The 27,712-nt window shown below is 47.0% G+C and overlaps 1 protein-coding gene across 2 annotated transcripts in view; it reads right to left on the reverse strand.

The window, feature by feature from the left end:
* LOC128703144 (uncharacterized) overlaps positions 1-27,712 on the reverse strand; it is a 226,303-nt gene that overhangs the window by 146,027 nt on the left and 52,564 nt on the right. The window contains exon 1 of one of the 2 annotated variants that reach the window (XM_070103248.1): positions 14,961-15,050. The exons of the other annotated variant lie outside the window; for it this stretch is intronic. The gene's annotated coding sequence lies outside the window, so the exon portion shown is untranslated. Of the gene's footprint in view, positions 1-14,960; positions 15,051-27,712 lie in introns of those variants that run through there. 2 annotated transcript variants of the gene reach the window in all.

The raw sequence follows: 27,712 nt of genomic DNA on the forward strand, positions 1-27,712 counted from the left end.
CTCTTGATACCCCAGGGATATCTTCAACAACTCCTGTGATAACAAGTGTTTAGCCGGCCCAGCTCGCCTGTGACCTCATCTCCAACTGTTACACCCCACTCTCTACTATATAAACCTCTGGCTACTTTTTTTCTGCATTAGCCTAAGAGACTTATTATCATGCTGCAAGGGTGATAGATTGATTACATCAAGTCCCTCTCCACTTCGTCTACTTTGTCTTCCACCAGTGTTGATGTCTCTGTGATCGACTGATGAAGTCTGCAGCACAGGCGGAACGTTTCGTCAATAAAGACTCCAAGTGTTGATCATGTTTTCCATCTCTTTTGGTATATCTTTCTGGGATCATTGAGGTAGAGCGCCCGGCACTTAACGTCTTCTGGAAAGAGCTCAGCACAGCCAAAGCGACCGACTGGAAACACACCTAGATGAAACCATCAGACGGCCTCACAACCCTTATCCACCCAAGGTTAGTACCAACTCTGCGGTATTAATACCGGAAACACTCGGTGCATAGAGGAACATCCACCACCATCAGAGATATCACAAGTAAGAGACACCACAAGGTTCAGTCCTCTGCAAGGGTATACATAATCCCTTGCAACGATTGCAACCACTTATGCGTATTTCGGAATATCAATACTGTAGAATAGATCACTTGAGGAACACCTGTGTTTTACACGGAAACTCCCACAACCTGTAAATAAAGTACGGAGACGCAAGACTCATGACCAGGGAAGAAGATACCCAGAGACGCAAGACTCATGACCAGGGAAGAAGATACCCAGAGACGCAAGACTCATGACCAGGGAAGAAGATACCCAGAGACGCAAGACTCATGACCAGGGAAGAAGATACCCAGAGACGCAAGACTCATGACCAGGGAAGAAGATACCCAGAGACGCAAGACTCATGACCAGGGAAGAAGATACCCAGAGACGCAAGACTCATGACCAGGGAAGAAGATACCCAGAGACGCAAGACTCATGACCAGGGAAGAAGATACCCAGAGACGCAAGACTCATGACCAGGGAAGAAGATACCCAGAGACGCAAGACTCATGACCAGGGAAGAAGATACCCAGAGACGCAAGACTCATGACCAGGGAAGAAGATACCCAGAGACGCAAGACTCATGACCAGGGAAGAAGATACCCAGAGACGCAAGACTCATGACCAGGGAAGAAGATACCCAGAGACGCAAGACTCATGACCAGGGAAGAAGATACCCAGAGACGCAAGACTCATGACCAGGGAAGAAGATACCCAGAGACGCAAGACTCATGACCAGGGAAGAAGATACCCAGAGACGCAAGACTCATGACCAGGGAAGAAGATACCCAGAGACGCAAGACTCATGACCAGGGAAGAAGATACCCAGAGACGCAAGACTCGTGACCAGGGAAGAAGATACCCAGAGACGCAAGACTCATGACCAGGGAAGAAGATACCCAGAGACGCAAGACTCATGACCAGGGAAGAAGATACCCAGAGACGCAAGACTCATGACCAGGGAAGAAGATACCCAGAGACGCAAGACTCATGACCAGGGAAGAAGATACCCAGAGACGCAAGACTCATGACCAGGGAAGAAGATACCCAGAGACGCAAGACTCATGACCAGGGAAGAAGATACCCAGAGACGCAAGACTCATGACCAGGGAAGAAGATACCCAGAGACGCAAGACTCATGACCAGGGAAGAAGATACCCAGAGACGCAAGACTCATGACCAGGGAAGAAGATACCCAGAGACGCAAGACTCATGACCAGGGAAGAAGATACCCAGAGACGCAAGACTCATGACCAGGGAAGAAGATACCCAGAGACGCAAGACTCATGACCAGGGAAGAAGATACCCAGAGACGCAAGACTCATGACCAGGGAAGAAGATACCCAGAGACGCAAGACTCATGACCAGGGAAGAAGATACCCAGAGACGCAAGACTCATGACCAGGGAAGAAGATACCCAGAGACGCAAGACTCATGACCAGGGAAGAAGATACCCAGAGACGCAAGACTCATGACCAGGGAAGAAGATACCCAGAGACGCAAGACTCATGACCAGGGAAGAAGATACCCAGAGACGCAAGACTCATGACCAGGGAAGAAGATACCCAGAGACGCAAGACTCATGACCAGGGAAGAAGATACCCAGAGACGCAAGACTCATGACCAGGGAAGAAGATACCCAGAGACGCAAGACTCATGACCAGGGAAGAAGATACCCAGAGACGCAAGACTCATGACCAGGGAAGAAGATACCCAGAGACGCAAGACTCATGACCAGGGAAGAAGATACCCAGAGACGCAAGACTCATGACCAGGGAAGAAGATACCCAGAGACGCAACTCATGACCAGGGAAGAAGATACCCAGAGACGCAAGACTCATGACCAGGGAAGAAGATACCCAGAGACGCAAGACTCATGACCAGGGAAGAAGATACCCAGAGACGCAAGACTCATGACCAGGGAAGAAGATACCCAGAGACGCAAGACTCATGACCAGGGAAGAAGATACCCAGAGACGCAAGACTCATGACCAGGGAAGAAGATACCCAGAGACGCAAGACTCATGACCAGGGAAGAAGATACCCAGAGACGCAAGACTCATGACCAGGGAAGAAGATACCCAGAACGCAAGACTCATGACCAGGGAAGAAGATACCCAGAGACGCAAGACTCATGACCAGGGAAGAAGATACCCAGAGACGCAAGACTCATGACCAGGGAAGAAGATACCCAGAGACGCAAGACTCATGACCAGGGAAGAAGATACCCAGAGACGCAAGACTCATGACCAGGGAAGAAGATACCCAGAGACGCAAGACTCATGACCAGGGAAGAAGATACCCAGAGACGCAAGACTCATGACCAGGGAAGAAGATACCCAGAGACGCAAGACTCATGACCAGGGAAGAAGATACCCAGAGACGCAAGACTCATGACCAGGGAAGAAGATACCCAGAGACGCAAGACTCATGACCAGGGAAGAAGATACCCAGAGACGCAAGACTCATGACCAGGGAAGAAGATACCCAGAGACGCAAGACTCATGACCAGGGAAGAAGATACCCAGAGACGCAAGACTCATGACCAGGGAAGAAGATACCCAGAGACGCAAGACTCATGACCAGGGAAGAAGATACCCAGAGACGCAAGACTCATGACCAGGGAAGAAGATACCCAGAGACGCAAGACTCATGACCAGGGAAGAAGATACCCAGAGACGCAAGACTCATGACCAGGGAAGAAGATACCCAGAGACGCAAGACTCATGACCAGGGAAGAAGATACCCAGAGACGCAAGACTCATGACCAGGGAAGAAGATACCCAGAGACGCAAGACTCATGACCAGGGAAGAAGATACCCAGAGACGCAAGACTCATGACCAGGGAAGAAGATACCCAGAGACGCAAGACTCATGACCAGGGAAGAAGACACCCAGAGACGCAAGACTCATGACCAGGGAAGAAGACACCCAGAGACGCAAGACTCATGACCAGGGAAGAAGACACCCAGAGACGCAAGACTCATGACCAGGGAAGAAGACACCCAGAGACGCAAGACTCATGACCAGGGAAGAAGACACCCAGAGACGCAAGACTCATGACCAGGGAAGAAGACACCCAGAGACGCAAGACTCATGACCAGGGAAGAAGATACCCAGAGACGCAAGACTCATGACCAGGGAAGAAGATACCCAGAGACGCAAGACTCATGACCAGGGAAGAAGATACCCAGAGACGCAAGACTCATGACCAGGGAAGAAGATACCCAGAGACGCAAGACTCATGACCAGGGAAGAAGATACCCAGAGACGCAAGACTCATGACCAGGGAAGAAGATACCCAGAGACGCAAGACTCATGACCAGGGAAGAAGATACCCAGGGACGCAAGACTCATGACCAGGGAAGAAGATACCCAGAGACGCAAGACTCATGACCAGGGAAGAAGATACCCAGAGACGCAAGACTCATGACCAGGGAAGAAGATACCCAGAGACGCAAGACTCATGACCAGGGAAGAAGATACCCAGAGACGCAAGACTCATGACCAGGGAAGAAGATACCCAGAGACGCAAGACTCATGACCAGGGAAGAAGATACCCAGAGACGCAAGACTCATGACCAGGGAAGAAGACACCCAGAGATGCAAGACTCATGACCAGGGAAGAAGATACCCAGAGACGCAAGACTCATGACCAGGGAAGAAGATACCCAGAGACGCAAGACTCATGACCAGGGAAGAAGATACCCAGAGACGCAAGACTCATGACCAGGGAAGAAGATACCCAGAGACGCAAGACTCATGACCAGGGAAGAAGATACCCAGAGACGCAAGACTCATGACCAGGGAAGAAGATACCCAGAGACGCAAGACTCATGACCAGGGAAGAAGATACCCAGAGACGCAAGACTCATGACCAGGGAAGAAGATACCCAGAGACGCAAGACTCATGACCAGGGAAGAAGATACCCAGAGACGCAAGACTCATGACCAGGGAAGAAGATACCCAGAGACGCAAGACTCATGACCAGGGAAGAAGATACCCAGGGACGCAAGACTCATGACCAGGGAAGAAGATACCCAGAGACGCAAGACTCATGACCAGGGAAGAAGATACCCAGGGACGCAAGACTCATGACCAGGGAAGAAGATACCCAGAGACGCAAGACTCATGACCAGGGAAGAAGATACCCAGAGACGCAAGACTCATGACCAGGGAAGAAGATACCCAGAGACGCAAGACTCATGACCAGGGAAGAAGATACCCAGAGACGCAAGACTCATGACCAGGGAAGAAGATACCCAGAGACGCAAGACTCATGACCAGGGAAGAAGATACCCAGAGACGCAAGACTCATGACCAGGGAAGAAGATACCCAGAGACGCAAGACTCATGACCAGGGAAGAAGATACCCAGGGACGCAAGACTCATGACCAGGGAAGAAGATACCCAGGGACGCAAGACTCATGACCAGGGAAGAAGATACCCAGGGATGCAAGACTCATGACCAGGGAAGAAGATACCCAGGGACGCAAGACTCATGACCAGGGAAGAAGACACCCAGTGACGCAAGACTCATGACCAGGGAAGAAGATACCCAGGGACGCAAGACTCATGACCAGGGAAGAACACACCCAGGGATGCAAGAATCATGACCAGAGAAGAAGATACCCAGGGACGCAAGACTCATGACCAGGGAAGAAGACACCCAGGGACGCACGACTCATAACCAGGGAAGAACACACCCAGGGACGCAAGACTCATGACCAGGGAAGAAGATACCCAGAGACGCAAGACTCATGACCAGGGAAGAAGATACCCAGAGACGCAAGACTCATGACCAGGGAAGAAGATACCCAGAGACGCAAGACTCATGACCAGGGAAGAAGATACCCAGAGACGCAAGACTCATGACCAGGGAAGAAGATACCCAGAGACGCAAGACTCATGACCAGGGAAGAAGATACCCAGAGACGCAAGACTCATGACCAGGGAAGAAGATACCCAGAGACGCAAGACTCATGACCAGGGAAGAAGATACCCAGAGACGCAAGACTCATGACCAGGGAAGAAGATACCCAGAGACGCAAGACTCATGACCAGGGAAGAAGATACCCAGAGACGCAAGACTCATGACCAGGGAAGAAGACACCCAGAGACGCAAGACTCATGACCAGGGAAGAAGACACCCAGAGACGCAAGACTCATGACCAGGGAAGAAGACACCCAGAGACGCAAGACTCATGACCAGGGAAGAAGACACCCAGAGACGCAAGACTCATGACCAGGGAAGAAGATACCCAGAGACGCAAGACTCATGACCAGGGAAGAAGATACCCAGAGACGCAAGACTCATGACCAGGGAAGAAGATACCCAGAGACGCAAGACTCATGACCAGGGAAGAAGATACCCAGAGACGCAAGACTCATGACCAGGGAAGAAGATACCCAGAGACGCAAAACTCATGACCAGGGAAGAAGACACCCAGAGACGCAAGACTCATGACCAGGGAAGAAGATACCCAGAGACGCAAGACTCATGACCAGGGAAGAAGATACCCAGAGACGCAAGACTCATGACCAGGGAAGAAGACACCCAGAGATGCAAGACTCATGACCAGGGAAGAAGATACATAGAGACGCAAGACTCATGACCAGGGAAGAAGATACCCAGAGACGCAAGACTCATGACCAGGGAAGAAGATACCCAGAGACGCAAGACTCATGACCAGGGAAGAAGATACCCAGAGACGCAAGACTCATGACCAGGGAAGAAGATACCCAGAGACGCAAGACTCATGACCAGGGAAGAAGATACCCAGAGACGCAAGACTCATGACCAGGGAAGAAGATACCCAGAGACGCAAGACTCATGACCAGGGAAGAAGATACCCAGAGACGCAAGACTCATGACCAGGGAAGAAGATACCCAGAGACGCAAGACTCATGACCAGGGAAGAAGATACCCAGAGACGCAAGACTCATGACCAGGGAAGAAGATACCCAGGGACGCAAGACTCATGACCAGGGAAGAAGATACCCAGAGACGCAAGACTCATGACCAGGGAAGAAGATACCCAGGGACGCAAGACTCATGACCAGGGAAGAAGATACCCAGGGACGCAAGACTCATGATCAGGGAAGAAGATACCCAGAGACGCAAGACTCATGACCAAGGAAGAAGATACCCAGAGACGCAAGACTCATGACCAGGGAAGAAGATACCCAGAGACGCAAGACTCATGACCAGGGAAGAAGATACCCAGAGACGCAAGACTCATGACCAGGGAAGAAGATACCCAGAGACGCAAGACTCATGACCAGGGAAGAAGATACCCAGAGACGCAAGACTCATGACCAGGGAAGAAGATACCCAGAGACGCAAGACTCATGACCAGGGAAGAAGATACCCAGGGACGCAAGACTCATGACCAGGGAAGAAGATACCCAGGGACGCAAGACTCATGACCAGGGAAGAAGATACCCAGGGATGCAAGACTCATGACCAGGGAAGAAGATACCCAGGGACGCAAGACTCATGACCAGGGAAGAAGACACCCAGTGACGCAAGACTCATGACCAGGGAAGAAGATACCCAGGGACGCAAGACTCATGACCAGGGAAGAAGACACCCAGGGATGCAAGAATCATGACCAGAGAAGAAGATACCCAGGGACGCAAGACTCATGACCAGGGAAGAAGACACCCAGGGACGCACGACTCATAACCAGGGAAGAACACACCCAGGGACGCAAGACTCATGACCAGGGAAGAAGATACCCAGAGACGCAAGACTCATGACCAGGGAAGAAGATACCCAGAGACGCAAGACTCATGACCAGGGAAGAAGATACCCAGAGACGCAAGACTCATGACCAGGGAAGAAGATACCCAGAGACGCAAGACTCATGAAAGGGAAGAAGATACCCAGAGACGCAAGACTCATGACCAGGGAAGAAGATACCCAGGGACGCAAGACTCATGACCAAGGAAGAAGATACCCAGGGACGCAAGACTCATGACCAGGGAAGAAGATACCCAGAGACGCAAGACTCATGACAAGGGAAGAAGATACCCAGAGACGCAAGACTCATGACCAGGGAAGAAGATACCCAGGGACGCAAGACTCATGACCAGGGAAGAAGATACCCAGGGACGCAAGACTCATGACCAGGGAAGAAGATACCCAGAGACGCAAGACTCATGACCAGGGAAGAAGATACCCAGAGACGCAAGACTCATGACCAGGGAAGAAGATACCCAGGGACGCAAGACTCATGACCAGGGAAGAAGATACCCAGAGACGCAAGACTCATGACCAGGGAAGAAGATACCCAGGGACGCAAGACTCATGACCAGGGAAGGAGATACCCAGGGACGCAAGACTCATGACCAGGGAAGAAGATACCCAGGGACGCAAGACTCATGACCAGGGAAGAAGATACCCAGGGACGCAAGACTCATGACCAGGGAAGAAGACACCCAGTGACGCAAGACTCATGACCAGGGAAGAAGATACCCAGGGACGCAAGACTCATGACCAGGGAAGAAGATACCCAGAGACGCAAGACTCATGACCAGGGAAGAAGATACCCAGAGACGCAAGACTCATGACCAGGGAAGAAGATACCCAGAGACGCAAGACTCATGACCAGGGAAGAAGATACCCAGGGACGCAAGACTCATGACCAGGGAAGAAGATACCCAGGGACGCAAGACTCATGACCAGGGAAGAAGATACCCAGGGACGCAAGACTCATGACCAGGGAAGAAGATACCCAGAGACGCAAGACTCATGACCAGGGAAGAAGATACCCAGGGACGCAAGACTCATGACCAGGGAAGAAGATACTCAGGGACGCAAGACTCATGACCAGGGAAGAAGATACCCAGAGACGCAAGACTCATGACCAGGGAAGAAGATACCCAGAGACGCAAGACTCATGACCAGGGAAGAAGATACCCAGAGAAGCAAGACTCATGACCAGGGAAGAAGATACCCAGTGATGCAAGACTCATGACCAGGGAAGAAGATACCCAGGGACGCAAGACTCAAGACCAGGGAAGAAGATACCCAGGGACGCAAGACTCATGACCAGGGAAGAAGATACCCAGAGACGCAAGACTCATGACCAGAGAAGAAGATACCCAGAGACGCAAGACTCATGACCAGGGAAGAAGAAACCCAGAGACGCAAGACTCATGACGAGGGAAGAAGATACCCAGTGATGCAAGACTCATGACCAGGGAAGAAAATACCCAAAGACGCAAGACTCATGACCAGGGAAGAAGATACCCAGGGATGCAAGACTCATGACCAGGGAAGAAGATACCCAGGGACGCAAGACTCATGACCAGGAAAGAAGACACCCAGTGACGCAAGACTCATGACCAGGGAAGAAGATACCCAGGGACGCAAGACTCATGACCAGGGAAGAAGACACCCAGGGACGCAAGACTCATGACCAGGGAAGAAGATACCCAGGGACGCAAGACTCATGACCAGGGAAGAAGACACCCAGGGACGCGCGACTCATGACCAGGGAAGAAGACACCCAGGGACGGAAGACTCATGACCAGGGAAGAAGATACCCAGAGACGCAAGACTCATGACCAGGGAAGAAGACACCCAGGGACGCACGACTCATGACCAGAGAAGAAGACACCCAGAGAAGCACGACTCATGACCAGGGAAGAAGACACCCAGGGACGCACGACTCATGACCAGGGAAGAAGACACCCAGGGACGCAAGACTCATTACCAGGGAAGAAGACACCCAGGGACGCAAGACTCATGACCAGGGAAGAAGATACCCAGGGACGGAAGACTCATGACCAGGGAAGAAGACACCCAGGGAAGCAAGACTCATGACCAGGGAAGGAGACACCCAGGGACGCACTACTCATGACCAGGGAAGAAGACACCCAGGGACGCAAGACTCATGACCAGGGAAGAAGACACCCAGAGACACAAGACTCATGACCAGGGAAGAAGACACCCAGGGACGCACGACTCATGACCAGGGAAGAAGACACCCAGGGACGCAAGACTCATGACCAGGGAAGAAGACACCCAGGGACGCAAGACTCATGACCAGGGAAGAAGACACTCAGGGACGCACGACTCATGACCAGAGAAGAAGACACCCAGAGAAGCACGACTCATGACCAGGGAAGAAGACACCCAGGGACGCACGACTCATGACCAGGGAAGAAGACACCCAGGGACACAAGACTCATGACCAGGGAAGAAGACACCCAGGGACGCAAGACTCATGACCAGGGAAGAAGATACCCAGGGACGGAAGACTCATGACCAGGGAAGAAGACACCCAGGGAAGCAAGACTCATGACCAGGGAAGGAGACACCCAGGGACGCACTACTCATGACCAGGGAAGAAGACACCCAGGGACGCAAGACTCATGACCAGGGAAGAAGACACCCAGAGACACAAGACTCATGACCAGGGAAGAAGACACCCAGGGACGCACGACTCATGACCAGGGAAGAAGACACCCAGGGACGCAAGACTCATGACCAGGGAAGAAGACACCCAGGGACGCAAGACTCATGACCAGGGAAGAAGACACCCAGAGACACAAGACTCATGACCAGGGAAGAAGACACCCAGGGACGCACGACTCATGACCAGGGAAGAAGACACCCAGGGACGCAAGACTCATGACCAGGGAAGAAGACACCCAGGGACGCACGACTGATGACCAGGGAAGAAGACACCCAGGGACGCATGACTCATGACCAGGGAAGAAGACACCCAGGGACGCAAGACTCATGACCAGGGAAGAAGACACCCAGGGACGCACGACTCATGACCAGGGAAGAAGACACCCAGGGACGCAAGACTCATGAGCAGGGAAGAAGACACCCAGGGATGCACGACTCATGACCAGGGAAGAAGACGCCCAGGGACGCACGACTCATGACCAGGGAAGAAGACACCCAGGGACGCACGACTCATGACCAGGGAAGAAGACACCCAGGGATGCAAGACTCATGACCAGGGAAGAAGACACCCAGGGACGCAAGACTCATGACCAGGGAAGAAGACACCCAGGGACGCAAGACTCATGACCAGGGAAGAAGACACCCAGGGATGCAAGACTCATGACCAGGGAAGAAGACACCCAGGAACGCACGACTCATGACCAGGGAAGAAGACACCCAGGGATGCAAGACTCATGACCAGGGAAGAAGACACCCTGGGACGCAAGACTCATGACCAGGGAAGAAGACACCCAGGGACACAAGACTCATGACCAGGTAAGAAGATACCCAGGGACACAAGACTCATGACCAGGTAAGAAGATACCCAGGGATGCAAGACTCATGACCAGGTAAGAAGATACCCAGGGACGCAAGACTCATGACCAGGTAAGAAGATACCCAGGGACGCAAGACTCATGACCAGGGAAGAAGACACCCAGGGACGCACGACTCATGACCAGGGAAGAAGACACCCAGGGACGCACGACTCATGACCAGGGAAGAAGACACCCAGGGACGCAAGACTCATGACCAGGGAAGAAGACACCCAGGGACGCAAGACTCATGACCAGGGAAGAAGATACCCAGGGACGGAAGACTCATGACCAGGGAAGAAGACACCCAGGGACGCAAGACTCATGACCAGGGAAGGAGACACCCAGGGACGCACTACTCATGACCAGGGAAGAAGACACCCAGGTACGCAAGACTCATGACCAGGGAAGAAGACACCCAGAGACACAAGACTCATGACCAGGGAAGAAGACACCCAGGGACGCACGACTCATGACCAGGGAAGAAGACACCCAGGGACGCAAGACTCATGACCAGGGAAGAAGACACCCAGGGACGCAAGACTCATGACCAAGGAAGAAGACACCCAGAGACACAAGACTCATGACCAGGGAAGAAGACACCCAGGGACGCACGACTCATGACCAGGGAAGAAGACACCCAGGGACGCAAGACTCATGACCAGGGAAGAAGACACCCAGGGACGCAAGACTCATGACCAGGGAAGAAGACACCAGGGACGCACGAGGATGACGCACGACTGATGACCAGGGAAGAAGACACCCAGGGACGCAAGACTCATGAGCAGGGAAGAAGACACCCAGGGATGCACGACTCATGACCAGGGAAGAAGACGCCCAGGGACGCACGACTCATGACCAGGGAAGAAGACACCCAGGGACGCACGACTCATGACCAGGGAAGAAGACACCCAGGGATGCAAGACTCATGACCAGGGAAGAAGACACCCAGGGACGCAAGACTCATGACCAGGGAAGAAGACACCCAGGGAGACAAGACTCATGACCAGGTAAGAAGAAACCCAGGGACACAAGACTCATGACCAGGAAGAACCCAGGGACGCAAGACTCATGACCAGGGAAGAAGACACCCAGGGACGCAAGACTCATGACCAGGGAAGAAGACACCCAGGAACGCAAGACGCATGACCAGGGAAGAAGACACCCAGTGATGCAAGACTCATGACCAGGGAAGAAGACACCCAGGGACGCAAGACTCATGACCAGGGAAGAAGACACCCAGGGACACAAGACTCATGACCAGGTAAGAAGATACCCAGGGACACAAGACTCATGACCAGGTAAGAAGATACCCAGGGACGCAAGACTCATGACCAGGGAAGAAGATACCCAGGGACGCAAGACTCATGACCAGGGAAGAAGACACCCAGGGACGCAAGACTCATGACCAGGGAAGAAGATACCCAGGGACGCAAGACTCATGACCAGGGAAGAAGACACCCAGGGACGCAAGACTCATGACCAGGGAAGATACCCAAGGACGCAAGACTCATGAACAGGGAAGAAGATACCCAGGGACGCAAGACTCATGACCAGGGAAGAAGACACCCAGTGACGCAATACTCATGACCAGGGAAGAAGACACCCAGGGACGCAAGACTCATGGCCAGGGAAGAAGACACCCATTGACGCAAGACTCATGACCAGGGAAGAAGATACCCAGGGACGCAAGACTCATGACCAGGGAAGAAGATACCCAGGGACGCAAGACTCATGACCAGGGAAGAAGATACCCAAGGACGCAAGACTCATGACCAGGGAAGAAGACACCCAGGGACGCAAGACTCATGACCAGGGAAGAAGATACCCAAGGACGCAAGACTCATGACCAGGGAAGAAGATACCCCGGGACGCAAGACCAGGGAAGAAGACACCCAGGGACGCAAGACTCATGACCAGGGAAGAAGACACCCAGGGACGCAAGACTCATGACCAGGGAAGAAGACACCCAGGGACGCACGACTCATGACCAGGGAAGAAGACACCCTGTGACGCAAGACTCATGACCAGGGAAGAAGATACCCAGGGACGCAAGACTCATGACCAGGGAAGAAGACACCCAGGGACGCAAGACTCATGGCCAGGGAAGAAGATACCCAAGGACGCAAGACTCATGACCAGGGAAGAAGACACCCAGGGACGCAAGACTCATGACCAGGGAAGAAGACACCCAGGGACGCAAGACTCATGACCAGGGAAGAAGACACCCAGGGACGCAAGACTCATGAACAGGGAAGAAGACACCCAGGGACGCAAGACTCATGACCAGGGAAGAAGACACCCAGGGACGCAAGACTCATGACCAGGGAAGAAGACACCCAGGGACGCACGACTCATGACCAGGGAAGAAGACACCCAGGGACGCAAGACTCATGACCAGGGAAGAAGACACCCAGGGACGCACGACTGATGACCAGGGAAGAAGACACCCAGGGACGCACGACTGATGACCAGGGAAGAAGACACCCAGGGACGCAAGACTCATGACCAGGGAAGAAGACACCCAGGGACGCAAGACTCATGACCAGGGAAGAAGACACCCAGGGACGCAAGACTCATGACCAGGGAAGAAGACACCCAGGGACGCAAGACTCATGACCAGGGAAGAAGACACCCAGTGACGCAAGACTCATGACCAGGGAAGAAGACACCCAGGGACGCAAGACTCATGACCAGGGAAGAAGACACCCAGGGACGCACGACTCATGACCAGGGAAGAAGACACCCAGGGACGCAAGACTCATGACCAGGGAAGAAGACACCCAGGGACGCAAGACTCATGACCAGGGAAGAAGACACTCAGGGACGCACGACTCATGACCAGGGAAGAAGACACCCAGGGACGCAAGACTCATGACCAGGGAAGAAGACACCCAGGGACGCAAGACTCATGACCAGGGAAGAAGACACCCAGGGACGCAAGACTCATGACCAGGGAAGAAGACACCCAGGGACGCACGACTCATGACCAGGGAAGAAGACACCCAGGGACGCAAGACTCATGACCAGGGAAGAAGACACCCAGGGACGCACGACTCATGACCAGGGAAGAAGACACCCAGGGACGCAAGACTCATGACCAGGGAAGAAGACACCCAGGGACGCAAGACTCATGACCAGGGAAGAAGATACCCAGGGACGCACGACTCATGACCAGGGAAGAAGACACCCAGGGACGCAAGACTCATGACCAGGGAAGAAGACACCCAGGGACGCACGACTCATGACCAGGGAAGAAGACACCCAGGGACGCAAGACTCATGACCAGGGAAGAAGACACCCAGGGACGCAAGACTCATGACCAGGGAAGAAGACACCCAGGGACGCAAGACTCATGACCAGGGAAGAAGACACCCAGGGACGCAAGGCTCATGACCAGGGAAGAAGACACCCAGGGACGCACGACTCATGACGAGGGAAGAAGACACCCAGGGACGCAAGACTCATGACCAGGGAAGAAGACACCCAGGGACGCAAGACTCATGACCAGGGAAGAAGACACCCAGGGACGCACGACTCATGACCAGGGAAGAAGACACCCAGGGACGCAAGACTCATGACCAGGGAAGAAGACTCCCAGGGACGCAAGACTCATGACCAGGGAAGAAGACACCCAGGGACGCACGACTCATGACCAGGGAAGAAGACACCCAGGGACGCAAGACTCATGACCAGGGAAGAAGACACCCAGGGACGCAAGACTCATGACCAGGGAAGAAGACACCCAGGGACGCAAGACTCATGACCAGGGAAGAAGACACCCAGGGACGCAAGACTCATGACCAGGGAAGAAGACACCCATCATCACTCATCGTGTCTACTTTATAAGTATGGAAACATTTACCCTTAAATAATAAAAAAGCAGAATACCATAGCTTGAACAATTGAAAAAATCCGCACTTGGATAGGAACCTGATGTCTTGTCAATGGTGTAAAACTGAGCGAAACGTTGTCATAAGGCGAGTTTTTTTGTGTAATATTACCCTTGCTCTGTAGGAAACAATGTGTTGATTCTCTTCCTTACGAAAAGATATTCTGAATATCATCTTTTATTACTGAAAATTCACAGTCGTCGAGCGCACGGTATTGATCAGTGTATCAATACTCACCTCAGTACAGAGTGTTGGTAGTTTCTAAGGAGATAAGAGCGAGCTTCAGCACACGTGGATTTGTCACTAGGGAGTGAGCTAATATCCACCATCACCTAGTATTTATGTTGGAGGTTGCCAAATACCTTTCTCACTCTTACGTCTGGCCACTGAGAGTTGTTTTTAACTGCCTTAGTCAGGATGAATTTACAAAATTATTTAATGTATCAAGCACAGTATTAGTTTAGGCTTAAGGTAATGATAAATAAGAATGATTTAGAATATATCACACCCGTATATGTCTCCATAATGTGCAATTAGGACGTGTTTCCTTAAGACACCTGCTATCCCTGTTCACCTAGCAGTAAAATAGGTGCCTGGATGTTAGTCGACTGGTATGGGTCGAATCCTGGGGACAAAACTAACCTAATTTGCCCGAAATGCTGAGGTCAGTGGTCACTTGAGGTCATACTTGTCCTAAGCTCTCTGGGAGTTAGCGTGGGGTGTAACCAAGCACCATGGCTTGTTGTAGTGTTTTAGAATCTCAGGCTAAACTGTTGAAGAAGAAGGTTCTACTTCAGGAGGAAAATGGGAGACTGAAGTTTGCCGAGATGGGTTTGGTAGTGAGTGTGAGATGGATGGGGCTGGTAAGGAGGAAATGGTCACCAGCAGTGAGAGTGGCAGCTGCTTTAAGTGGCAAGTGGTTCACAGTTCAGGAAGAAGGAAGATAAGGAGGGTTAACAGAGAAGATGTGAAGGTAGGAAATCGATTCTCTGTTCTCTGGGATAAGTGTACTTCAGTGGTTAGTGAGGTATGAATATTCTAATTGTAGGAGATTCTCAGGTAAGATATATGGACTGTGCTTTCTGTAACAAAGATAGGAAGGTCAGACAGAGGGTGTGCCTCCCAGGAGCTAGTGTTGGTGACATAGTCAGCAGGTAGGATAATATTGTCAGGTAATGTCAGGCAGACGATGCAACATCCCCCCAATGAAAAGCAGGGGTGTCACTAGCACGTTAAGAGACCATACAATAAGTGTCAGGGGCCCGAGACTGTTCAACTGCCTCCCAGCATACATAAGGGGGATTACCAACAGACCCCTGGCAGTCTTCAAGGTGGCACTGGACAAGCACCTAAAGTCAGTTCCGGATCAGCCGGGCTGTGGCTCATACGTTGGTTTGCGTGCAGCCAGCAGCAACAGCCTGGTTGATCAGGCTCTGATCTACCAGGAGGCCTGGTCACAGACCGGGCCGCGGGGGCGTTGACCCCCGGAACTCCCTCCAGGTAAACTCCCTCCAGGTAATGGGAACAAGCCCATTATTTATCTGAGTGCTGGGGGTAATGACAATGGGAAGGGAAAGAGACAGGAGCTACTGGATAAGTACAGGTCAGCCACAGAAGTAGGCATGTCTAAGAGAGGGATCCCAGTCATATATAGCATCTTGCCTAAAAAGGAGTGGGCAATGAATGGATGTCCAGGAAAAATTGGTATAAATTGCTGGTTAGACAGGTACTGAAAGGAACTTGCAATCCCATTCACTGATAACTGGAACAAATTCTATGGCAAACATGATATGCATGCAAGGGATGGGGTTCATCTCTCTGGGGTTGGAGTGGTTGCATTAGCCAATTCGATTGAGGGGGTGTTTGTGGGGAGCAATCAGGTTGCAGTACTAGGGTTTAAAACAGCAGATATAATCAGGATACCTCAGACAATATTCAAAATAAAGTTGATAGTAAAAGCAAAGCAACTGTTCAACAAACAAAGAGAGATAGTAGAGGGCAACGAGTGACTAGCTCCCCTAAGGTTTACTACACAAATAGTAGGAGTATAAGAAATAAGATAGATGAGCTAAGATTACTTGCAAGTGCAGGTAATATAGATATTATTGCTATAACAGAGACATGGTTCAACCTGAAAGACAGAGAAATGCCTTCTGAATGCAACATACAGGGTTATAAACTATTCCACACTGATAGGGTCAACAGGAAGGGTGGTGGAGTGGCGATGTATGTCGGAGATAATTTAAATTGTTGTCTTAGACATGATATAAGATTAGAAACATCGGACACAGAATCTGTTTGGCTACAGTTTCTCGAGGGTCAGGACAAATTAATTTTGAATGTGATTTATAGGCCCAACAAACCTTGATAGGGAGTGCAGTAAGCTGTTATGAGACGAAATTCATAAGGCGTGTAGATATGAAAATGTGTTAATGGGAGATTTTAACTTTAGACAAATTGATTGGAACAGTGTGACAGGAAATCTTGAGTCTAGTGACTTTCTTGATATGGTTCAGGATTGCTTTTTAAAACAGTTTGTGACAGAACCAGCTAGAGGAAACAATCTGCTTGACTTGGTTCTTGCCAGCAAAGAATCACTAATTAATAATCTTGAGGTTAATGATGAGCTTGGGAAAAGCGATCACAAATCACTTAGTTTCAATATATCATGGAATTACCCAGATAACTGCAATCAATCTCTGTCCCAGACTTTTGCTTGTCGATTTCATGGGGCTGAGAAATTACCTGGGTGGGCTAAATTGGGATGTCCTGACTATGGGTCAGGTAGGTGATCTTGGTTGCCAATATGACGTTTTTCAGAGCATAGTTCTAGCTGCCCAGACAACTTTTGTTCCGAGTAGGGAAATTAGATCTAACAAAAATGATCCCAAATAGATGAACAATAGATTAAAACATCTCATTGGTCAAAAGAGAGGCATATATAGGCGTATCAAAAGAGGGGATGAGGAGTTGAGAAATCAATATATTCAATTAAAGAGAGAAATATAAAAAGAATAAGAAAAGCAAAAAGGGATTATGAGACTAGGGTTGCAAGGGATTCGAAGACTAACCCAAAAGGGTTCTTTCAGGTATACAGAAGTAAGATTAGGGACAAGACTGGCCCACTTAAGAGTAACTCAGGTCAGATCACTGACAGTGATAAGGATATATGTGAAATTTTCAATACTTACTTCCTCTCAGGTTTTACCCAGGAAACTATTAGAGAAATTCCAGAAATAATAGATTATGTAGAACAGAACGATAATAAATTATGCACGACTGCCTGGAGTTTACCTGGAGAGAGTTTCGGGGGTCAACGCCCCCGCGGCCCGGTCTGTAACCAGGCCTCCTGGTGGATCAGCGCCTGATCAACCAGGCTGTTGCTGCTGGCTGCACGCAAACCAACGTACGAGCCACAGCCCGGCTGATCAGGAACTGACTTTAGGTGCTTGTCCAGTGCCAGCTTGAAGACTGCCAGGGGTCTGTTGGTAATACCCCTTATGTATGCTGGGAGGCAGTTGAACAGTCCCGGGCCCCTGACACTTATTGTATGGTCTCTTAACGTGCTAGTGACACCCCTGCTTTTCATTGGGGGGATGTTGCATCGTCTGCCAAGTCTTTTGCTTTCGTAGTGAGTGATTTTCGTGTGCAAGTTCGGTACTAGTCCCTCTAGGATTTTCCAGGTGTATATAATCATGTATCTCTCTCTCCTGCGTTCCAGGGAATACAGGTTTAGGAATCTCAAGCGCTCCCAGTAATTGAGGTGTTTTATCTCCGTTATGTGCGCCGTGAAGGTTCTCTGTACATTTTCTAGGTCGGCAATTTCACCTGCCTTGAAAGGTGCTGTTAGTGTGCAGCAATATTCCAGCCTAGATAGAACAAGTAACCTGAAGAGTGTCATCATGGGCTTGGCCTCCCTAGTTTTGAAGGTTCTCATTATCCATCCTGTCATTTTTCAAGCAGATGCAATTGATACAATGTTATGGTCCTTGAAGGTGAGATCCTCCGACATGATCACTCCCAGGTCTTTGACGTTGGTGTTTCGCTCTATTTCGTGGCCAGAATTTGTTTTGTACTCTGATGAAGATTTAATTTCCTCGTGTTTACCATATCTGAGTAACTGAAATTTCTCATCGTTGAACTTCATATTGTTTTCTGCAGCCCACTGAAAGATTTGGTTGATGTCCGCCTGGAGCCTTGCAGTGTCTGCAATGGAAGACACTGTCATGCAGATTCGGGTGTCATCTGCAAAGGAAGACACGGTGCTGTGGCTGACATCCTTGTCTATGTCGGATATGAGGATGAGGAACAAGATGGGAGCGAGTACTGTGCCTTGTGGAACAGAGCTTTTCACCGTAGCTGCCTCGGACTTTACTCTGTTGACGACTACTCTCTGTGTTCTGTTAGTGAGGAAATTATAGATCCATCGACCGACTTTTCCTGTTATTCCTTTAGCACGCATTTTGTGCACTATTACACCATGGTCACACTTGTCGAAGGTTTTTGCAAAGTCTGTATATATTACATCTGCATTCTTTTTGTCTTCTAGTGCATTTAGGACCTTGTCGTAGTGATCCAATAGTTGAGACAGACAGGAGCGACCTGTTCGAAACCCATGTTGCCCTGGGTTGTGTAACTGATGGGTTTCTAGATGGGTGGTGATCTTGCTTCTTAGGACCCTTTCAAAGATTTTTATGATATGGGATGTTAGTGCTATTGGTCTGTAGTTCTTTGCTGTTGCTTTACTGCCCCCTTTGTGGAGTGGGGCTATGTCTGTTGTTTTTAGTAACTGTGGGACGACCCCCGTGTCCATGCTCCCTCTCCATAGGATGGAAAAGGCTCGTGATAGGGGCTTCTTGCAGTTCTTGATGAACACGGAGTTCCATGAGTCTGGCCCTGGGGCAGAGTGCATGGGCATGTCATTTATCGCCTGTTCGAAGTCATTTGGCGTCAGGATAACATCGGATAGGCTTGTGTTAATCAAATTTTGTGGCTCTCTCATAAAAAATTCATTTTGATCTTCGACTCTCAGTCTGGCTAGCGGCTTGCTAAAAACTGAGTCATATTGGGACTTGAGTAGCTCACTCATTTCCTTGCTGTTATCTGTGTAGGACCCATCTTGTTTAAGTAGGGGCCCAATACTGGACGTTGTTCTCGACTTTGATTTGGCATAGGAGAAGAAATACTTTGGGTTTCTTTCGATTTCATTTATGACTTTTAGTTCTTCCCGCGATTCCTGACTCCTAAAGGATTCCTTTAGCTTAAGTTCGATGCTTGCTATTTCTCTGACCAGTGTCTCCCTACGCATTTCAGATATATTGACCTCTTTTAGCCGCTCTGTTATTCTTTTCCGTCGCCTGTAAAGGGAGCGCCTGTCTCTTTCTATTTTACATCTACTCCTCCTTTTTCTTAGAGGAATAAGCCTTGTGCATACATCGGGTGCCACCAAGTTAATTTGTTCTAGGCATAAGTTGGGGTCTGTGTTGCTTAGTATATCTTCCCAGCTTATATCGGTTAGGACTTGGTTTACTTGGTCCCACTTTATGTTTTGGTTATTGAAGTTGAATTTGGTGAATGCTCCCTCGTGACTAGTCTCATTATGTCGGTCTGGGGCTCCACGCATACATGTCTGAACCTCATTTATGTTGTGATCTGAGTATATTGTTTTTGATATGGTGACATTTCTTTTCAGATCATCATTGTTAGTGAAGATGAGGTCTAGTGTATTCTCCAGTCTAGTAGGCTCTATTATTTGCTGGTTTAAATTGAACTTTGTGCAGAGATTTAAAAGCTCGTGTGAGTGTGAGTTTTCATCAGAGCTGCCTCCTGGTGTTATTACTGCAACAATATTATTTGCTATATTCCTCCATTTTAGGTGCCTTAAGTTGAAATCCCCCAGGAGCAAGATGTTGGGTGCAGGAGCTGGAAGGTTTTCCAGACAGTGGTCAATTTTTAACAGCTGTTCCTGGAATTGCTGGGATGTTGCATCTGGAGGCAAAGCTTAAGGCACACGGAATAGGAGGTGAAATTTTTTTCCTGGATAGAGGCATGGTTGACAAATAGGGAGCAGGGAGTTTGCATAAATGGGGAGAAATCAGAATGGGACACATCACAAGCGGTGTTCCGCAGGGGTCAGTGTTGGGCCCATTGTTGTTCACAATTTACATTAGCGATATAGATGAGGGAATAAATAGCGATATAAGCAAATTTGCTGATGACACCAAAATTGGCCGTCCAATTCATTCTAATGAGGACACGAGAGCACTCCAGGATGATTTGAATAGACTGATGCACTGGTCGGAGAAGTGGCAAATGCAGTTTATTATAGACAAATGCAAAGTTCTAAATGTTGGGAAGGATAATAACCATGCGACATATAAACTAAATAATGTAGATCATAATACTACTGATTGCGAAAAGGATTTAGGAGTTCTGGTTAGCAGTAATCTAAAAACCAAGACAACAGTGCATTAGTGTTCGCAATAAAGCTAACAGAATCCTTGGCTTCATATCTAGAAGTATAAATAATAGAAGTCCTCAGGTTGTTCTTCAACTCTATATCTCCTTGGTTAGGCCTCATCTAGATTATGCTGCACAGCTCTGGTCACTGTATTACAGAATGGATATAATTGCACTGGAAAACGTACATAGGAGGATGACAAAGTTGATCCCATGTATCAGAAATCTTCCCTATGAGGATAGACTGAAGTCCCTGAATCTGCACTCTCTAGAAAGGCGTAGAATTAGGGGGGGATATGATCGAGGTGTATAAATGGAAAACAGGAATAAATAAAGGGGATGTAAATAGCATGCTGAAAATTTCCAGCCAGAACAGGCCTCGCAGCACTGGTTTCAAGTTGGAAAAATTTAGATTCAGGTAGGATATAGGAAAGCACTGGTTTGGTAATAGAGTTGTGGTTGAGTGGAACAAACTCCCAAGTACCGTTATAGAGGCTAAAACGTTGTGTAGCTTTAAAAATAGGTGAGATAAATAAATGAGTGGGTGTGAGTTGGACCTGACTAGCTTGTGCTCCTTTCTTAAGTGGTTGTAACCTGACTAGGTGGGTCATTGGTCTAAGCCGGGGGGTGACATGGACGTGCTTCGCATGGGTCAGTAGGCCTGCTGCAATGTTCCCTCTTTCTTATGTTGTTATAAAAAATTTCTTTCTATATAGTAGTGTGTCACTGATGTCAGGTATGGTTTATATACCTTGTACATGTACTTGTAGAAATAAAGATTATTATTATTATTATTATTATTATTATTATTATTATTATTATTATTATTATTGTTATTATTGTTATTATTATTGTTATTATTATTGTTATTATATTATTATTATTATTATTATTATTATTATTATTATTATTATTGTTATTATTATTATTATTATTATTATTATTATTATTATTATTATAGTTATTATTATTGTCATTGTTGTTATTATTATTATTGTTATTATTATTATTATTATTATTATTATTATTATTATTATTATTATTATTATTATTATTATTATTATGTTATTATTGTTATTATTATTATTATTATTATTATTATTATTATTATTATTATTTTATTGTTATTATTATTATTGTTGTTATTGTTATTATTATTATTATTATTATTATTATTATTATTATTATTATTATTATTATTATTATTATTATTGTTATTATTATTATTATTGTTATTATTGTAATTGTTATTTGTGAAAATTTGTGTGGACTGCCTCCAAGTGAGTCGCCTACCCTGGCAAACTCTGTTGACACCGAGCTCTGAGGTGGGTACCTCAGCCTCACAAGTGGCTTATAGGACAGATTTTCACAAATGATTGATGTTGCAAGAAACTCGCCTGCGTGCACGTATAAAGGACTAACTTACTTGGTGTTGCAGCATATATCCTGATCTTCAACTTCCCTAAGCTTAGCCTTAGCCCCTTTGGACTTCCCCTCAGAAACCACGTGCAACCGGGAGCCTTAATTACTGCAATATTCAATCGTTATTAGTGTCCTGCCTGCACCTCAGAAATTCCTATATCCAAGAAGGTATGTATCCCCTAGTATAACTATGCAGACACGGACACTAGCTTCCAGACTGCCTTGAGACACTGGTACTTACTGGGCATGCACTGCCTGTTGCACACCGGGCCCACAGATCAAACTCACTCACAATTCTCCCCAGACACTGGCCAGAAATCTACGAGATAAAGTGGAGGTCTTGTCTTACTGTATGGGCCTAACGGAGGTCATCTACGGTACATCGAGGTGCCTCTACCAGATTTCCCCAGGTCTCAAATGTGAAGACACGTGGGGGGTGCCGTCTGCAGATCACGGCACGTCTTGTCCAGTTGGTGTCTGTCTTAAGAAAAACGAGCTGGTCTCTCTTCCAGACCCTCATCTCTTCGTTCAAACTAGGGCTGCCAGTTCTCCCTAGCTAACTTATCCTAGTGTTTGCCTACATTATCGGCCTATTACTACCTATATTAAGGTCTTAGGTCTACATTATTATTATCTACAGTTGCCTTCGTAAACCTAATATTAATATACTAATAGTAAAACTACCTACTCCTTCCCTGAAGGGTAAATCTATAAATTAAATAAGCTTACCAACAATCCACGCCAACTAGAGAATGCTTTGTTTTGGGTGGGGTATAAGGGCCACCCAGCTCAGCCATTCCATTACGGCCATGCCGGATCTGTCCTGTGGAACTTTAGGGACCAAATAAATTTCCACATTATTATTATTATTATTGTTATTATTGTTATTATTATTATTATAATTATTATTATTATTATGATTATTATTATTATTATTATTATTATTGTTATTATTATTATTATTATTATTATTATTATTATTATTATTTTATTATTATTATTATTATTATTATTATTATTATTATTATTATTATTATTATTATTATTATTATTATTATTGTTATTATTATTATTATTGTTCAATTCAATTCAATTCAAAGTTTATTCTCTATAAAGATTACAATGTTGAATTTACAGAATTTGGTTGTTGTGTGGTTTACATGTAGTTAAATAATGATTACAGAGTGTACCACTAGAACGCCTAGCATGGCTAGGCATTTCGGTCAGACTTAGTTTAATTCTTTATTTTAAAATATTACAAATTATGAGGTAAGTTGGTATTATGGCTAAGTGACTAAATACTAGTTTGTGAGTTTAGCAATGTGAATGCTTTTGTTTTGGCACAGTACATAGTTTCAGTATTCAAGTATCACAGGATTCATTATTTTAAGATTGAGATTAATATTTCTGTTTATGGTCAAATGGGTGAGTGAGTGTAAGTGTGAACCACCAGGTGGTATTCGTGTAGTTAGTTGATGGGGTGTATCAGGGAGATAAGATGTTTTCTAATGGTAGTTTTGTAGGTGATGAATGTGTCTGCAGTTCTAGAGTTCTCAGGTAGGGTGTTCCAGATTTTAGGGCCTTTGACATACATTGAATTTTTGTAAAGGTTTAGTCGGACACGAGGAATGTCGTAGAGATGTTTGTGTCTGGTGTTATGCCTGTGGGTTCTGTCACAACTATCAAGAAAGCGTTTTAGGTCAAGGTTGATATTGGAGTTTAAGGCAACTGTAGATGTAGATTGCACAGTAGTAAGTGTGGATGTACTGAACAGGGAGTAAGTTTAGATCTATGAAGAGTGGGGGAGGGGTGTGTTGCCAGGGATGGGATTTAGTGATTATTCTTACTGCAGCTTATTGTTGGGTTATTATTGGCTTTAGGTGTGTTGCTGCAGTTGATCCGCAAGCACAAATAGCATAGGTGAGGTATGGATAAATAAGTGAGTAGTATAGTGTGAGAAGGGCATTTTGCGGCACGTAGTATCGTATCTTGGAGAGGATCCCAACCGTTTTGGATACTTTTTTGGTTATGTGTTGGATATGGGTGCTGAAATTCAGGTTGTTGTCAAGGTATAGGCCTAGGAATTTACCCTCATTATGTCTGGTAATTAGAGTGTTGTCGATCTTAATGTTAATTTGTGCATCTTCTGCTCTGCTACCAAACATAATATAGTAGGTTTTGTCAGTGTTAAGCCTAAGTTTATTGGCTGTCATCCAAGTCGATATTTTGATCAGCTCCTCGTTAACAATGGTGTTGAGGGTGGCAAGATTAGGGTGAGAGATGACATAAGTCGTGTCGTCAGCAAAGAGAATGGGTTTCAGGTGTTGGGATACGTTTGGAAGATCATTGATGTATATGAGGAAGAGCAGGGGACCAAGGACACTTCCCTGCGGAACTCCAGTATCAAGTGGCCGTGTTGTTGATGCTGTGTCTTTAATGGTGACATACTGATACCTATTAGTAAGGTAAGATTTGAAATAAGCAAGCGCATGGCCTCTTATACCGTAATGGTCAAGTTTGTGGAGTAGGATGTCGTGGTCAACTGTGTCAAAAGGTTTTCTTAGGTCAATAAAAATTCCTAGTGGATATTCCTTATTTTCCAATGCTGTGTAAAGCAGATCTAGCATTTTTATGATTGCATCATTAGTGCTTTTATTTTTCCTGAATCCAAATTGGCAGGGGTTGAGTATGTTTTGTGCTGTTATAAATGAATATAGTCTCCTGTGCACGAGTTTCTCAAAGATTTTGGATAGCAATGGTAAGTTTGATATTGGCCTATAGTTGTTTAAGTCTGTAGGGTCACCACCTTTATGTATTGGTGTAACCCTTGCCATCTTGTGTAGTTTCGGGAAGGTGCTAGTTTCTAGTGACTTGTTAAAAAGTAATGAAATAGCATGCGAAAGGATATGGCCCGCTCGCTTGTACAGTAATGGTGGGACATTAGACAGATTCCCTGAGTTGTTTTTAAGTGACTTTATAATCTCGGTGACTTCCGAGGGCTCAGTTGATGCAAGATAGAAGGAATTTGGGAAATTCCCATCTAGGTAGTCCCCGGCATGGGCATTGGCATGTAGGATTTTATTGGCGAGATTAGATCCTATGGTTGAGAAGAAGTCGTTTATCTTGTTAGCTGTGTCAGTGGGATGTAGTGGTGTTTCATTAAGTTTAGTTAGGACAATATTCTTGTTTTTTTTCAGTTTGTGGGTCCCTAGAATCTGAGAGAGTGTTTTCCAGGTCTTTTTTATATCTCCTCTAGTGTCTGTGAATCTACTGGAGTAGTATAGTTGTTTGGGTTTCTTTATTACTTTGGTGAGAACTGATTCATAGTGTTTAAGAATACCTTTGTGTAATAAGCCCTGTCTATATTGCTTTTCATATTGGTGTTTCTTGTCAATGGGTTTCAGAATGGTGCTGGTTAGCCATGGGCAACCAAGCCGTTTGTTTGTGATCTGTTTCGTTTTTATAGGACAATGTTTGTTGTATAGTCTAAGTAATTTGTTAAGAAAAATGTCTGTCCAGTCATCAATACCATTGGCCTTGGAGAATTCTGTAGGCCAGTCAACAATCTCTAGGTCAGCTGTGAACTTCCATATTGAGGCCTCATCATGTCCATGAGTTTTGTAAGTGCACCTCCAGTTGTAAGGCCTCGTGGGAGTCTTCGTAAACCCAGAGCATGACGCTGTTTATGTGTGAATGTATGATAGGTGCTGAGAAACTCGACAAGATCCCAGGACTACTATAATGGATCAAAACTCGTATAAACTTTCTATATTAAGCTGGAACATTGCATCACTTAGAAAAAGACTTCCTGAACTTCATCATAAAGTAACCACCGAACCCATTGATGTTGTGTGTCTACAAGAGTGCAGAGTCCCTGAAAAATCCCAACCCCCTAAATTACCATCATTTGTTGCATATAACCTCAAATCTACTAACTCTTGTGTTCTATATATTAAAAAATCAATTCTCCATCAACTTCTTGCACATAAGAAAACAGAGGGGCTACAGTATCACGGTGTTAGGATTTATATTGGGAACTCTGCTCTCAACATATTTAACTTGTATGCTCCTGCTGATAAGTTTAATTACTTGGAGCTCCCAACTTGTGCTCATTCTGAGCCTACTCTTATTATTGGCGATTACAATGCGAGACACAAAAGCATTGGAAACTCACAGTTTGGTAATCGTAATGGCAATCAACTGTTGTCACTCTTAAACAGTCATGATAATGTCCAAATTGTAGGTGACCTTGAACCCACACATATCTATGGAGGCGTCCTTGATCTGTGCCTGGGCTTCAACATTACTTCTGCCAGCTGTGAGTCTTCCATTGTAACAGATATAGCGTCTGATCATTTCCCTAGGCTAACCTCTCTAGATATTGGTATTCTTCCTGGGGGGATATTCAAACGGAAACGTTTTAATGTTTCCACAGATCAGCATGATGACTTTGTTGCACATGTGACTGACTGGTATAATTCCTATGAGTGTTCCTCTGTAGAGACCTTCAACGATGACCTTGTGAGCAGTATTCAGAACTACTTAGAGCCGCCACTGCAACCTCTTGGTACTCTAAACCCAACAAACTTCCATAATAATCATACCTCCTTCAAAAACCATACTTATTACAATGATTCTAAACTTCGTACACTGAAACGTACTGCTCGCAGACTAGGCCTAGCCTATAGAAAACATCGTACCCCTGGAATGCTGAGGCTCTTCCAAACTGCCCTTGCTGCTGCCAGAGAGCGTATGACAGAGCTGCGGCAAACCGACTGGGAAAAATTTGTCAACGGTCTTAATGCTCACACCCCACTTAGCCGGGCATGGAGGGACATAAATAGAATTAAGGGTAACCGAACTGGGCAGATCGCGCACCCTCATCCCTTGCATAGGACGAATGAGTTAGTCAGTGCTTGGGCTGCTACATCTAGCTATGACAATCTTCCCAGTACCACACAGGCAAAATTAAATGACAAATATGATGCAAGGGAGAGACTTGTTTGCTTTATGCTCAGTAAGGCAGATGATTGCAACATTCCTTTCACTAATTATGCACTTGATGCAGCACTAACTAAGGGCAACTCCACGTCGCCTGGTGTGGATGG

Source organism: Cherax quadricarinatus, chromosome 85 (assembly GCF_038502225.1).
Source record: "Cherax quadricarinatus isolate ZL_2023a chromosome 85, ASM3850222v1, whole genome shotgun sequence".
Lineage (NCBI taxonomy): Eukaryota > Metazoa > Arthropoda > Malacostraca > Decapoda > Parastacidae > Cherax > Cherax quadricarinatus.